This window comes from Notamacropus eugenii, chromosome 6, assembly GCF_028372415.1.
Source record: "Notamacropus eugenii isolate mMacEug1 chromosome 6, mMacEug1.pri_v2, whole genome shotgun sequence".
Taxonomy (NCBI): domain Eukaryota; kingdom Metazoa; phylum Chordata; class Mammalia; order Diprotodontia; family Macropodidae; genus Notamacropus; species Notamacropus eugenii.
Genome location: NC_092877.1, coordinates 4,593,123 through 4,606,928, shown reverse-complemented (window position 1 = coordinate 4,606,928; position 13,806 = coordinate 4,593,123). Strand labels below are relative to the sequence as shown.

Genomic DNA, 13,806 nt, shown 5'->3' with positions numbered 1-13,806 from the left:
TAATAAATTCTTGTTGACTGACCTATATAAACATATATAGGCATACATGCTGATGACTGTTTTCTTTGGTGACCTTATGTCTGAAGAGGCCCTCTAGGGCCACTTGCCTAAATCTTTCCCATCTCTCCAGGATAAGATCGATTGTAGAGCCACTTGCTTCTCAGATGGGGGACAAGAGCCCTACAGCTAGCCAGTCTCAGCACAATGCTACATCTTAATTAAATCAGACTACCCTGAGATTTTCAGTTGCCATAAGCCTGAAGATGTTTTCATGAGAGTGAAGGTAGAGAAGTTAACACAGAGTTGGTCCCTGGCACTCAAGGGTGTCTTGTTCTTTTGTCGGCGTCTTCCTATTTGGGACAAGAAAGGCTATCTTCCTGAGATTCATTTCTCCTAGAGAAGTGGCAAGGTGTTGGGGGGAAAAACCCTGGATTTGGAGTCAAGAGAAATGTCCAAAGATCCCTCTTCAATTATAGTTTGGACTAGATAAAGCCCCTGCCAGATCTGAGATCCTATCATAACTGAGTTCTGGCTCTCCCATTTACAAATCAAATTTGCTTCTTCTGAGCTTCAATTTCTTTATCTGTATAATGGGGAGAATAACGCCCCCTACACATTTATGAAGTTCAAAGCAATATAAAAATGACAGTTCCTATTTCTTTCCTTTCTTCTTTTATTTTATTCATGTATATTTGTAGGGATATGTGGGGATATCCTCCCCCAAAGGTTTCTTTAGCAGCAACCCAGAAATTTTGTTTTCATCGTATTATCATTTTCTTTCACATAGTTATTGTTTTCGTAATTTGTTTCTTTGACCCACTCCTTATTTAGGATTTCATTCAGGTTTGTATCTTTTGCTTGCACTTCCTGAACTGATTACTATCTTTATTTCATTACAGTCTGGGCTTATTATTTCTTCCTTTCTACATTTGTTGGCGATATTGATGGACCCTAACACCTGATCAGTTTTTGTGAAAACTCTATGTTGTGCTGAAAAATACACATATCCTTTAGGAATGTCACTTAGAAGATGCCTTAAGTAGTTTTGCTTTAGTTTCTTCAGCAATTTATTCAATTTCATGTTTTTCCTTTTGTTTGTCTTTCTGTTAGACTTACCCAAAACTGAAAAGGGGATATTGAAATCTCCTGCCCCTGCTGTATTATTGTCTACGTCTTCTTCTTGCTCAGTTAATTTTTCTCTTATAAATGTACATGCCAAGGCATTTAGAACATGTAAATTTTATGTTGGTATTGGTTTGCTGTCAATAGTGTTTTTTTGGCATAATGTAATTTCCTTGTTTGTCCCTTTAAGTGCTGTCAATGTCTATTTCTTTCCTGCACTCCATGTGTCACTAGGCCCTTTGTCTTCTGGCTCTGTTTAAGTAACGACTGGTGCTTTTCATTTAAGGATCTCAAACCATTCAAAAATCAGTAATTAATGTATTTCAACCTCTCCATTTTATAACTAAATCAGAAGTCCTCCAATCACTGGCAGAGGCAGGAAACAGATGTAAGAAATCTTCTTTTGTCCGCTACTTCCACCAGAAAGCCCTCCTTCCCTCCCTCTCTCCCCCTCTCTCTCCCTTCTCCTTCCCTCCCTCTCTCCCCCTCTCTCTCCCTTCTCCTTCCCTCCCTCTCTCCCCCTCTCTCTCCCTTCTCCTTCCCTCCCTCTCTCCCCCTCTCTCTCCCTTCTCCTTCCCTCCCTCTCTCCCTCTCTCTCCCTTCTCCTTCCCTCCCTCTCTCCCTCTCTCCCTCCCTTCTCCTTCCCTCCCTCTCTCCCTCTCTCCCTCCCTTCTCCTTCCCTCCCTCTCTCCCTCTCTCCCTCCCTTCTCCTTCCCTCCCTCTCTCCCCCTCTCCCTCCCTTCTCCTTTCCTCCCTCTCTCCCCCTCTCCCTCCCTTCTCCTTCCCTCCCTCTCTCCCCCTCTCTCTCCCTTCTCCTTCCCTCCCTCTCTCCCCCTCTCCCTCCCTTCTCCTTCCCTCCCTCTCTCCCCCTCTCCCTCCCTTCTCCTTCCCTCCCTCTCTCCCCCTCTCCCTCCCTTCTCCTTCCCTCCCTCTCTCCCCCTCTCCCTCCCTTCTCCTTCCCTCCCTCTCTCCCTCTCTCCCTCCCTTCTCCTTCCCTCCCTCTCTCCCTCTCTCCCTCCCTTCTCCTTCCCTCCCTCTCTCCCTCTCTCCCTCCCTTCTCCTTTCCTCCCTCTCCCCCTCTCCCTCCCTTCTCCTTCCCTCCCTCTCTCCCCCTCTCTCTCCCTTCTCCTTCCCTCCCTCTCTCCCTCTTTCTCTCCCTTCTCCTTCCCTCCCTCTCTCCCCCTCTCCCTCTCTTCTCCTTCCCTCCCTCCATCACTCACTCAGGAGCCTTCTTGCTGCTCTCTGATTGCCAGCCAAGGACTTAGAGCCGGGCTTTGTATGTTCTCACTTAATGTCTTGAATACTACATATAGTTTGTATGCCTTTGATACGTCTGGAGTCTATCAAAGAAAAGGAGAAGAATGATGTTTGATGCTTTTCAGAGATCATTTTGGGGCTGAGCCTTTTAGATTGTGGGTCAAATGCCAATTAAAAAAAAGACCTCATCAGAACTGCTGGGAGCTTGGCTCTATCAGAAATCTGGTTTTGTTAAAGAAAGGAAGGAAGGAAGGGAGGGAGGAAGGGAGGGAGGGAGGAAGGAAGGAAGGAAGGAAGGAAGGAAGGAAGGAAGGAAGGAAGGAAGGAAGGAAGGAAGGAAGGAAGGAAGGAAGGAAGGAAGGAAGGGAGGGAGGGAGGGAGGGAGGAAGGGAGGGAGGGAAAAGGAAAGGAAGAGGAGTAGAAAGGGGAGGAGAAGAAGAGAAGGAAAAAGACAGGACAGAGGAGGGCGGAGGGCAGAAGGAAAGCTTTGTAGCTGGCTGGGCTCTGTCCAAGAGGGCTGCTTCCCAGTTGCTGGCTCCTGGGTTGGCACCTTGGCACAGCTGAGCAGCCCTGCAGGCCCAGACAGGCCAACGTCTTGCCTGTTTCCCAGGCCAGACGCATGCATTGCCTCTCCTCTGGCCCCCTCTGCTGCAGCTGCTGAGAAGAGCAGGAAGTGGACCTGTCAGGGGCAGGGGCAGGGGAAGGGGCTCACATGGCGTCTGTCCCAGAGCTGGGGCTGGGGCAGGGGAATGAGGTAGCCCAGGCTGGGAGTGCCCTCCCCTGGCCATTGGGCATAGTTCCACCAGAGCTGAGCCTGTCCTACTCTGGAGCCACAGAATGCAACCTACAGTGGTGGGGATACTTCTGTGGGGGAGACCTCCCTGATCTGCGCAAATCTCTGCCCCTTTGGGGTCCTGAGAAAGTCCCTCAAAGATAAGTCAATGTTGAATTTGGAGTCAGAGTGCCTGAGTGAGAAATCTGCCACTTCTCACCTGGGTGACCTTGGGTAAGTCACTTAACCTCTATGGGTCTCAGTTTCCTGTTCTATAAAATAAGGGGAATGGACATGACCATTTCAAAGATCTCTTCCAGCCCTAAATCTGTGATCCCATGAAGTCACCTCTGGAAATGAGTGTTTCAACCTACGTACTACCTGTTTGACCTTGGGCAGCTCACTCTCTAGGCTGGAGGTTCTAAACCTGGGGTCTGCAAACTTAAATATATATGTATATATATTATACATAATAATAATATATGTTATAATATATTACATACATATTGTGTGTGTATATATGTATATGTATATATATATCTTTGATACAGGGAAATGAGCAGAACCGCTGTCCAGACGCTGTCCACAGCACCAGTGACATCGTGTGATGGCCAGCTCTGAATGATTTGGCTCTTCTCAGCACCGCGATGATCCGAGACAAGGACTCACAAAGGCAAATGCCACCCACACCCACGAAGGGAACGGATGGCCTTTGAATGCAGATCAAAGCAGGTTTTTTTCACTTACTTTATTCTTTTTCTCCTTTTGATCAGTTTCTTCTTCATATAGAAATATGTTCTACAGGACAGCGCATGTGTAACCTATGTCAAGTTACCTACCATTTTCAGAAGAGGGGAGGGGAGGGAAGGAGAGAGAAAAATTTGGAACTTAAAATCTTGTAAAAATGAATGCTAAGAATTATCTTAATACATAATCGGGGAAAAATGAAATACTATTGAAAATACCAATATCTTTGATATTGAGTTAATCATTTTCTCCTCCTGAGTTAATCGATAGGAGGCATTTTATTTTAAGTATTTAAAAACCAGATTCTAATAAGGAGTTCATGGATTTTACTAGACCACCAACACAAATGAAGAACCCCTGATTGAGGCCTTACCTTGAAAAAATGGTGAGTTTGGACTTGGCGTCCTCTTAACTTCCTCTGGGCTCTAAATCCTTGGGTGAGTTCTATCCATTGATAATGCTAAGATTTATCTGTACCCATTTGTCCACTGTCTGGTGTATGCAGTGTCTTGAACGCATGGATGAAACAGGTTGATCCTAGAGTGAGAATGATGAATGAGTGAGGAAAGCCCTGGGCTGCCCTCACTGGACTTCACGCCCCCATCACCTCTTGCCTGGACTATCAAAATAGCTTCCTAACCCATCTCCTTTTCTGTCTCTCCTAACTCCAGCCCATCCTCCACGCCACTGCCAAAGTAGCTCTCTCAAAACTCAAATCTGATGGTGTCATCCCCCTACTCAATAAACTCCTGTGGCTCCCTCTTATCTCTAGGATAAGTTCCTTATATAAATAAAGTTCCTTTATTTGGCACTTCAAGTTCTTTACAACCTGGTTCCCTTCAATTCTCTCAGTCTTCACACACATTACTTACTTCCAGATAATGGACAGACCAGCCAGACCAACCTCCTGGCTATTCCTCAAACCAGACCATCCACCTCCCATTCTGGGCATTGAGATTGACTGTCTCCCATGTCCAGAGCACTCCCCCTGCTCATTTGGGCCACCTGGGCTTTCCTGGCTTCCTTTAAGTCCCCACTGAAATCTCACCTTTCCTCTGTATTTTGTATGAGTTCATGTGTATGATTGACATCATCTTGCTTGCTTCTCAGTAGGCGGAGAAGAGGGCAGGAGGAAGGGAGGAAATTTGGAACTTAAACATTTTAAATGAATATTTGAAAACTTCTTCTTCTGAAGAACCAGAACAAGAAGGAGAAGGAGGAGGAAGATAAGGGGGGAAAAAAAAAGAAAAAAGCCTTTCTTGTTTCTCCTTAATGATAGTGCCTTCTCCATCTCTCTCAGTTGGGCAGCTGGGTGCTGCAGTAGTTAGAGCTCTAGGCCTGGACTCAGAAAGACTCATCTTCCTGAGTTCAAATCCAGCTTCAGGCACTTTCTAACTGTGTGACCCTGGGCAAGTCACTTCACCCTGTTTGCCTCCATTTCCTCATCTATCAAATGAGCTGGAGAAGGAAACGGCAAACACTCTTTGCTGAGAAAATCCCAAATAAGGTCACGAAGAGGTGGACCTTGCTGAAAATCTTGTATACAAGGTGAATAAATTTTAATAGCCTAAAACCAGCCCAGGGCTTTTGGGGCACCCTGTATGTCTTATTTGTATGTAGAGTTTGCATGTTAGATTGGGAGCTCCTGGGGTCAGGAGCTTTGCCTTTCTTTGAATTCCGAGTGCTTAGCAAAGTACCTAGCACACAGCAGGCACTTAAAAATGTTTACTGACTCACCGACTGTAGCTGGCACACTGTAAGTGCAAAATAACTGCTTTTTGATTGATTGATATCCTCATAATGTTGAGAGAAGATGAGGGTCATAAAGGAAGCCCCAAAGGTTGTGTTTACCTCCTGGGGGGACTATGGATGAACATGGTCAGAAGTGGCACAGGCTGGGCACATTCAGCACTTCATTCAGAATATCCATATTTGGTAAGAGAGGCAGAGAGGGTGAAAAGGAGGGAGGAAGGAAGAAGGAAGGAAGAAGGAAGGAAGGAAGGAAGGAAGGAAGGAAGGAAGGAAGGAAGGAAGGAAGGAAGGAAGGGAGGGAGGGAGGGAGGAGAAAAAGATAGAGACAAGCATTTTTTAAGGGCTTATGCTAAGCACTTGACCCAAAGGATCTCATTTGATCCTGACCACCCCGGATGGCTGTCATACACAAATCCAAGAGCAATCACTGCTGGAGATTCAACGTCTTTGCCTTCATGGGGCTCACAGTCTAGGAGAGGGATAAGACACAATGCTGAATGACACTAGAAAGGCAGGGGGTGCAGTAGAGAGGCAGCCTCAGAGTTCAGAAGGCCCGAGTTGAAGGCTTGCTCCTAACCTGTCCCAGCTTTGTGAGCGTACAAGCCCCTACCCCGCTAGTGCCCCAGCCTTTTTCTCAGTGGCTGCTCCAAAATAGTCAAAGGAGTCTCTTTTCAGCAGAATCACAGACCAGAGGAGGGCAGAACTAAGCCTAATGTTGAGTGAGGCTGAAGGAAGGAGGCTCTGACGGTGACAGGGAGAAGGAAGGGGAGGCTGGCTGAGGGACAGGCTGCTATAAACTGTGTCAGCACAAAAAAAGAAATAAGTGATGATTAATTTAATAATGAAGAAAACAAGTGGCAGCCCAGAGCCCCCCAGCTTTGGCTGTTTGTGGGGGTCTTGAGCATGCCAAAGAAGCACTTAGTGGGATGATACTGGACAGGGCCGAGGCTCCCAGTACTAAACATCTCTGCCCCCAGAGCAGATGTGCCTGAGTAAAGGAGAGAAAAAGGCCGCAGGAAGAAGAAAGCCGAGGCAGAGGGGAAAAGGAAAACGGACTTAGCCAGAACTGCCCTGCCCTTCCCTGCATGGTCGGCAGGGGGCACTGCCCTCCACGCACCTGGCCAGGGCTCGGCTCAGCAGGGAATCATTTCAAGTCTTTGCTGCACTCCTCCCTGCCCTGGCGAGGGGCCTTCCTTCCCCATTCCTTGCTCTGCCTTCTCCATGAAAGGGCTGCCTGTAGTTGGGACCTTGGGTGTTCCCAACAATGCAGGGGTGGAATGCTAGTCTCACACATACAACCCATACAGCCACCACACTACCTCCTGGGATCAGGACTATCAGAGAGAAGCTATATAAGCCCCTCACAGACAAACCAAAAATCGAGTCTTGTCCTTTGCTGTGGTCATGTATAACCATTGGATGAGCCCTGGGTTCAAAGGCATAGGAGCTGAGTCTGAATCCATGTCTTGGCTAGGTGAGCTTGAGCCAGTCACATCACTTTGGGATCCTCAGGAAAATGATGAACTTGGACAAGACTGATCAAAAACCCCTTCCAGCTCTAAATCTGTGAGTGTGGGGACTATGTGAGAAAATGAAGAAACTGGAGCCTAGAAATGGGGAAAGCCCGTGCTCGTACACAGAGAGAGCAAGTAGCAGAGGCCGGATTTGAGGAGCCAGGATTCTTTTCTGTTGTGTTATCTTTCCTCATTCATTTAATAGAGGGATAAAATTAGTGCTTGGAAGGGGCGAGATGACAGGATTTGGAAAAGCACAAGGTGTGGAGTTATGAGTAGGAGGACAAAAGGGACTAAAAATCCAAGGTCCGTGAAGTCCTAGGTCTGGCAGGATGTGCTGGCCTTTCACTGATCCTGATAAGGAGGCCTGGGAAAAAGCACACAGATGTAGCCACCATCAGCAGGCCCCTACAGTGGGCACTATCATACAGATGGGCACAATCCATGAAATATACTCCTCGAGTACAGAGAGACTGTTGATCATGCTCAGATAAACTGGTGTGATGAATTCCTAAGATTCAACTTTGGAGACAGGTGCCTAAAAGTTCCCCAGAATCCAAAAGAAATCACGAGACAGACGGAGTTTCGGACATGGAATCATCGGGACTTCGGTTCATAGCCCACCTCTGACATATATTTCCTGAGTGACCCTGGGCAGATTTCTGGACCATTCTGAGCCTCTATTTCCTTACCAGTAAAATGAGTTATTTTGAGTCACCTGCAGTGCTTCCGTACAGAGGTAGTCTGTACAATGAATGAGGTAGTGGACGTCAAGTCCCTTGAAAACCTTAATATGTGGTAGATAGGTCAGCTATTTTTGTTGTTAAAAAAAAAAAAAGAAGAAGGATTTTAGATGTACTCAAAAAAGTCAAGTAGAGAGAAACCACTGGTTTCTCCAGCAGCTACCACCAGGAGGGAGGGAGGCGTTAGAGAAAGCTGGAAAATATGGAGAAAAAAATTCCTGCCGTGGTTTCAGCCTTATTCAAGCCTAATTTATCTGTCTGATCCCTATGATTTAAAGGAAAAAAAAATTAACACAATCTTCATACACACACACACACACACACACATACACACACACACACATCTCCTACTACTGCCTACTGGCACCCATAAAAAACCAGAAACAGAAGAAGGAAAAGATTCCAAGTTGAAGGAAAATGGGTCTCTAATAAAGGAGACCCAAGTGTGCATGGGAAGAGTCAGTCCAATGAGCATTTATCAAGCACCCACTGCGGACCAGATAGTGCACTAGGCACAAATGAAAACAACAAAAATGAAACAATCCCTGCCTTTAAGTAATTTATGTTCCACAGGTTATATAGGAAACAAGTGGCAGGGTTAGGATTTGAACCTCTAATCCCATTTGTCACCTATTAGTGAGTAAGTGTCTATTCTGTATAGGTGCTATTCTAAGTGCAGTGCCTGCCCTCAAAAAGCTTACAATCTACTATGACAGAAACTAGGCATAGATCAACATCTTATACCCTGGACCAAAATAAACTCAAAATGGGTACATGATTTAGATATAAAGGTTGATACTGGGAGAGTAAAGAATAGTTTACTTGTCAGATTGATGGAGAATGGAAGAATTTATGACCAAACAAGAGATAGAGAACATTATGAAATACAAAATGGGTCATTTTGATTGTATTCAACTGAAAAGTTTTTGCACAAATTCAATTCAACCAAGATTAGGAGGGAAACAGAGCACTGGGGAAAAAATTTTTACAGCAGGTTCTCTGATAAAGGTGTCATTTCTAAAGTATAGAGAGAACTGAGTCAGATTTATAACGAATACAAGTCATTCCCCAATTGATAAATGGTCAAAAGACATGAACAGGCAGTTTTCAGATGAAGAAATTAAAGCTATCTATACTCATATGAAAAATACTCTAAATCACTTTTGATTAAAGAAATGCAAATCAAAACAACTCTGAGGTACCATAGCACAGCTATCAGATTGGCTAACATGACAAAAGAGGAAAATGATAAATGTTGGAGAAGATGTGGAAGAGTTGGAACACTGATTCATTGTTGGTGGAGCTGTGAGCTGATTCAGCCCTTCTGGAGAGCCATATGGAACTGTGCCCAAAGGGCTACAAAAATGTACATACCCTTTGACTCAGCAATATTACTTCTAGGGCTGTATCCCAAAGAGATCATAAAAATGGGAAAAGGACCCACAAGTACAAAAATATTTATAGCAGCTCTTTTTATGGTGGCCAAGAACTGGAAATTGAGGGGCTATCCATCAGTTGGGGAATGGCTGAACAAGTTGTGATATATGAATGTAATGGAATACTATTGTGCTATAAGAAATGACAAGCAGGCAGACTTCGGAAAAATCTGGACTTAGATGAAGTGATGCTGAGTGAAGTGAGCAGAAACAGGACACTATACACGGTAAGAGCCACAATGTGTGAGGACTAACTTTGATAGACTTATCTTTTCCTAGCCATGCAAGGATCTAAGACAACTCCAAAATTCTCATGATGGAAAATGCTGTCCAAATCCAGAAAAAGAACGATGGAATCTGAATGCAGGTTGAAGACTATTTCTCTCTCTCTCTCTCTCTCTCTCTCTCTCTCTCTCTCTCTCTCTCTCTCTCTCTCTCTTTCTCTCTCTCTCTGTCTCTCTCTCTGTCTCTCTGTCTCTGTCTCTCTCTCTCTGTCTCTCTCTCTGTCTCTCTCTCTGTCTCTCTGTCTCTGTCTCTCTCTGTCTCTCTGTCTCTCTGTCTCTGTCTCTCTCTCTCTGTCTCTCTCTCTCTCTGTCTCTCTCTGTCTCTCTGTCTCTCTCTCTCTCTGTCTCTCTCTGTCTCTCTGTCTCTCTCTGTCTCTCTCTGTCTCTCTGTCTCTCTGTCTCTCTCTGTCTCTCTGTCTCTCTCTCTCTCTCTCTCTCTCTCTCTCTCTCTCTTCTTTCTCATGGTTTCTCCCATTGGCTCTAATTCTTCTTTAAAACATGGCTAATGTAAAAATAGGTTTCATATGAATGTATATGTAGAGCTTATATCAAATTCCATGCCATCTTGGGGCAGAATGGAGGGGAGAGATGGGGAGGAAATTTGGAACTCAAAATCTTATGGAAGTGAATGTTGAAAACTAAAAATAAATAAATAAATTTAATAGTAAAAGAAGTGAAGGCCCAGTTCAAATAATAATAATAATAAGCATATATTCTAATGGGAAGATAACACATTAATAATTAGGCATGTACAAACTCTGAAGAATCTCCTCCCGCACCCACGTCTCCAATACAAGCTAACTTAACGAGCATGCATTAAGTACCTACAGTGTGTCACACTCTGTGAGGCAAAGACAAGGCGGCCCCTGCCCTCAAAGAGCTGCCATTGTATTGGCAGGAAACAACATGTACACAAATAAGTAGATGCAAAATAATGTTTCCTAAAGGGACTTCCTGTGAAGCGTTTATCTCTTAGACCTTTTAAGCAAGAAATCCATTTAGTCTGTGCCCTATATGGTGTCTAAACTTCTGAGCTCCCAATAGCCTTTTTTAAAAACCTCCACCACCACCCCCTTTTTCAAGTAATTTTCACCTTAATTAATGTAACTCATTTGCCATAACAAATACATGAGCCTCAGCTTATTCTGGGCTTTCCTCATTTCCCTGCTGAGATTCTTGAGCAACCTCGTCATTCTGTGGGTTCCTCTTCAGTTCATGTCACTCCTTAAACTGGAGTTCCTCAGTGAGCCTCCCAGTCAGTCCCACGGGCCTCGTTGGACACCTTCTCTTCTTAATCAGAAGCAATAGTAAAAGGGCTGGCAGAATTTCACTCTTCTTGAGCCAACTTCCTTCTCTTTGTCTCAGACTGTGGGGTCGCAGCTATCTTATCTTTGGAAATTTTTTAAATGTCTCCCCTAACGCCTAGAGTAAACATCAGATTGTTCTCAACATTCTCCTCCTTATCTATCCCAAACTCAAAGGTGGCCTGATCACTGCTTCCCACAGTTTCTGTTATTTCTACTTTACCAGTAAGTTCTTCCTTAATGATCAGAATCAAATCCCAGATAGCTGTTCTCTGCATTGCTTCCATATTCTCAAAGGTGAAATTATCCTAGGAGCATGTATAAAATGTATCTGCTCCTCTGCAGTTAAGAGAGAGAGATTTATGGCTGGAGTCTCTCATAGCTACTTCTGTCACCAGTTCTGAGTCTGGTGAGGGACTCAAAATCATCCACTGCCTCCATCTGGCCTGGTAGTCTGTAGTATACACCAACCACTATCTTACTAGTGTTTCTTCTTTCTTCAAAATGTTCTCCCATCATGTCCCAGCCTTCAGGCTTGGATTTCCACACATCTAGACAGATAATGCTATCCTACTTCCCCTTCTACCTAATCTGTCCCTTTTAAACAAGACATAAACTTTTATTGCTGTGGTCCTGCCATGAGTCACATCCTACCAAGACTCAGAGATACTTATTTGGGCATATTTCCCTCCCCACGCTGAGGTCATTAGGTCACTTTTTCCTCATTACTACCTCTTCCATGCATTAGCGTCTAGACATCTCTGTCCTGAGTACCACTTCTGCCCTTTTCCCCTTTACTAGACTGCTGAATACCAATCCTGCTCTTCTCCTACGTAATACCTGATCCTGTGTGATTTCTTTCATATCTAGATTAGCAGTGACAGCTGGCCATTTTTCTCCTTCCTCCTTCTTTTCAAGTTGAAAGCCCTCTTAGGAACACCAGCCAGGCTCCAAGCAAGTGTCTTCCTCCCAGCTCTCGTTAGATGGACTAGGTCCTTGGCCAAGAACCCTGGCATGGCCCAGAAAGCTAAACCCCATTCTCTGACACTGTTTTCTTCGCCATTCTTTTCTTACATCCTACTTTCTCTTCTGGGGTCCTCTACTATGATGGGGTACTCAACTATGCTAACAATGTTACCTGTCTGTCCCTAGGTCCTTCACTTATTTGCCTAGGAAGTTGTCATTCTCTGAGAATCTTCCCAGGTTCCTTCTGGCATATATCATTTGTTCCCAAATAGATGACCAGTAGAAGAGTTGACCTCAGCTTTGACGGGTCTCAAGAATCTCTCCATCAGTCCTGAATGCACCCCCTGAGAAGACTCCTCTGGGTCTAATACAGATGTGCTATGGTCTCTGTCTTAAGATCTCTTCCAAATCTAGCATTCTATGCTCTATATTCATGAGATCATAGACCTAGAGATGGAAGAGACATCAGAAGTCATCTTATCCAACTCCTCCTCCCTTTCTCCATTCTATAGACGAGGAAAATCAGGCAGCCCAGAGATGTTAAATGACTTGCCCAAGGTCACAAAGCTTGTAAACAGCAGAACTTATATTTCTCCTCAGGCTTTCAAACTCCAAATCCCTTTCCACTGTTCCATGCTGCCTCTCAGAGATATATAGTCTAACCCCTATCTGAACATTCTCAACAGTAAGTGACCATCCAACCTCTCCTAAGATTTCCAGAAAGTTCTGTTCAGTTCTAACATTGTTTATTCTAAGGTCCCTCCAGTTCTGACAGCGTATGCTTTCTGAAGCTTCTAAAGTGCTTTCTAGATCTAATGTTCTATGCTCTTTGTTCTAAAGTCTTTTCCAGCTCTGACTTTCTATGTTCCAAGCTCTCTTATAATTCTAACAATCTCAACGTGCTCCTATTGCCTTCAGAAGTAGCAATAAACTTTCCTGTTGGCCATGTAGAACCTTTACAACCCAAAACCAGTCTGCCTCTGCAGCCTCATCATACATTATTCACCTTCCTAAACCCCAGAGTCCAGCCGAAGTAATCTAGACATCATCTACCACGTCCAAGCCTTTTCTCTGGATGACATCATACTTGAAACGAATGCATTATTTTCTTACCTCCACCTCTTAGGGTTTCCTTCCAAAGTAAGTTAAACTTTCGCCTTCTAGAAGATGCCTTTCCCTGCTCCTCCAGTGGTTAGTGCCCTCCTCAAAATTATCCTGTATTTATTTTGTGTAGGTTTGCAGTCACTCTCTCTCTCTAGAATGTAAGGTTGAAGACAAGAAGTCAGCCCTTCCCTTCTTTTGTCCATGGCTGAGCACAGAGCCTGGCATATAATAGGGGCTTAATCAATGCTTGTGGATTGATCTGTTTGTTGATTAGCTGCAAAACAAAAATAACTGACAGTTAAAGAAGAGTTAAAATGTACCATTTTGGTGTAGTCTGATTCATCAATAAAGGAAGGAAGAATCATAAAATGTTGCCTCTCAAGGGGACCCTTTGATCATCCGATCCAGCTTACAGTGGATAGAGTGTTGGGGCCTAGTCAAGAAGATCTGAGTTCAAATCCAGCCTCAGACACATACTAGCCATGAGACCCTGGGCAAGTCACTTAACTTGTCTCCCTCAATTTCCTCCTCCATAAAATGCGGATAATAACAGCACCTACTTCCCAGGGGGATAGAATGAGATAATATTTGTAAAGTGCTTTGTAAGCTTTAAAGTGCTAGCTACAATTTTATTATTTCAGTTCAATTCAATAAGCATATAGTAAATGCCTACTGTGTACATAGCTCTGTGTAAGGAAGGACACAAAGAATATATATTAACAATATCTACCTCAAGGAGCCAGCATTCCACTGGAGGATTCAATGTGTACACAGAGAAGTAAATACAGTGTAATCTGAAAACAGA

At 44.3% G+C, this 13,806-nt stretch overlaps 1 long non-coding RNA gene across 1 annotated transcript; it reads right to left on the bottom strand.

Moving 5' to 3' along the window:
- Positions 1-2,334: 2,334 nt before the first annotated feature.
- Positions 2,335-13,533, bottom strand: LOC140509781 (uncharacterized). Its single transcript, XR_011968914.1, has 4 exons — positions 13,011-13,533; positions 4,272-4,435; positions 3,899-3,986; positions 2,335-2,462 (listed from the first exon to the last, which is right to left on the bottom strand). It is a non-coding gene; the product is annotated as an uncharacterized lncRNA (long non-coding RNA).
- Positions 13,534-13,806: the final 273 nt, after the last annotated feature.